This window comes from Micropterus dolomieu, linkage group LG01 (genome assembly GCF_021292245.1).
Source record: "Micropterus dolomieu isolate WLL.071019.BEF.003 ecotype Adirondacks linkage group LG01, ASM2129224v1, whole genome shotgun sequence".
Taxonomy (NCBI): Eukaryota; Metazoa; Chordata; class Actinopteri; order Centrarchiformes; family Centrarchidae; genus Micropterus; species Micropterus dolomieu.
Genome location: NC_060150.1, coordinates 32536951 through 32539403, shown reverse-complemented (window position 1 = coordinate 32539403; position 2453 = coordinate 32536951).

The window sequence follows — 2453 nt, the reverse complement described above, 5'->3', positions numbered from 1 at the left end:
CAATGAATGGATACATATTTGAAAGCAGGAGAAGGAAACACAAGTGTCCTTTCAACAATCATTTCTGACTTGTTTCAGTTCTTTTTAATGAATTTACTCAAGTGATTTGTTTTGGGGGTTTTTTATTGGTGAAAAACCTTGAAAATATAAACTGTCCACCAATCCACAGTGACACGACATGTAAAATAAGCTTTTTAAAGCCTCATTGGAGTTTTGGTCAAATAGAATGGACATAAGAAAAGGGAAACGGTAAGAGCTAGATGTTAGATGTAGATGTTATTATATTTATACCTGCATATAGCATGAAATGACACTTCACTAGCTGTTTTGACAAGTAAATGGACATTAACCTTGCTGCTGCATGGTGGAAATATATGTTTTGAATATGTCCAGTTTCAGGCAAGGCATAGTTATAATATTTCAATACAGATAGAACTTCTGATTATTTAAAATGAATGTCTTCATAATTAAATCAAACTATGATTTTATATTCTCTATAAGAACATTAAAAACTTGTGGTACCTTTGTAAAAAATCCAATATTTTTCGATTTCCTTTTATGCCTTAAAATAAACACTGTTATAAATCTTGTGTGGTACACAATGTAGAATTTGTCAGTAGGCAACCCTATAGGCCAAATCATTTGGTTAATTAGAGAACACTTCCTAGAAGGTTTACCTCTCATTTCCACCTCATTAAAATAACAATCTCCATCACAACAGACTTCATTACAGATGGTGTCAAGTACAGTATCGAATCTGGGATTGTGCCAGGGGAGGAGATGTCAAAATAAAAGTCCCCCGCCTCAGGTCAAAATATTCTCAAATCCCTGTGGCAGACTTTCAGTATCAATCAGAAACAAAGTTTGTTAGTGCAGAGCCTGGAATCTGAGCAGGACAAAAGCACCAGGGAGGTCCTTTATTTAGCTAATTCTCCTCTATTTGAGATGTACATATTTCTACAGTCCTTTGATAAGGCCTTGGGGACATGCATGTTTTAATTAGACCTGAGCAGCCTGAGCAGCCTGGTTGAACAGTTCATAGAAAACTTTGAACATTTTTGCTGAAAGCCTCTCTCTCTTTGTGACAGGCAATATGTAATTAGCGGCATATGTGCATTTGCATATATGCACCCTGTGACATGTTGCATCTTATTTGAATAAGAAGACATGTCTCAATGTGATATCCCTGAAGTGAATACATGAATATGAGCCACTAATTATACCAATCTTGCAAATGATCTATTTAAATATTAATATCTTTTCACTTTGCATTGTTTGCTGGGAGCTTTTTTAGTCAGAGAGCTGTGCGTGTTTGTTTGTGTCACTTCCATCTCGGCTGCGGTGGGTATTGTCCTCTGTGCGTAAAGAGTGTACGTGTGTCTCTGTGTGTTGTTTCATGTGTTGATGCATGTACTGTCTGGGAGCGAGTACAAGGTCTCCAGTGGAGACGCGTGATTCTCATTTTTACACAGACAATAAAAGCCAATCAGTGAGGCCACTGTGTATGACAAGCTATGGAAGAGGAAAAGAAACATTTTGTGATTCAAGCTCACACCTTATGGAGCATTCACATGGCAAATAAGTTGCCATGCTTTCTATCTGGAAACTATTATTGACACAAATATAAGATGTTGTCTTGTTACCCGGCCTTTGTCATTATTCTAGGTAGCACAAATTAAAATGTACATATTTGGCATGTTGTAATAAAAAAAACCTTGAAAATGTTCAGCATAATTAACATGCATAGGGATGTTTTCCATAAACTCCTTTTCAGAAATCTAGATCAGGATTGTCTGGTTGTTCTGGTTAATGATGCCGCTGACGTGATTATTCCAGTAAATAATACACTTCACAAAAATCAATTAAAGTACAGGAATATCAGTCTGTAGCCCTGCAATGGACTGGCGACCTGTCCAGGGTGTACCCCGCCTTGCACCCTATGTCAGCTGGGATTGGCTCCAGCCCCCCGCGACCCTGTACGCAGGATAAGCGGTTGACGATGGATGGATGGATAGAATATCAATCTGTCCAGTTAGGAAGCATGAGTCTCTTGTTTTGGTGCAAATGAAGGTGACAACAGGTGCACTAGAGAAAGACAACCCCCAAAATTGGTTTGGTTTTGCAGGTGGTGGCCGCAGACAGTTGCTCTCCCCTTATCCTGTCAGACTGATTGTTCCCTAGTTTTACGTTTTGCTAGTGTGCTTGTTACTACTGGTAGCATGAGACGGTAACTTCAGCCCATTCAGGTTGCACAGGTAGTCCAGCTCCTCCAGGATGGCACATCCACACGTGCTGTCCCAAGAATGTCTGCTGTCAGAAACAGACTCCATGAGGGCGGCATGAGGGCCCAACGTCCTCTAGTGGGATCTGTGCTCACAGCCCAGCACCGTACAGCTCTTTTGGCATTGACCAGAGAACACCAGAATTGGCAGGTCCTTTCATTGGTGCCCTGT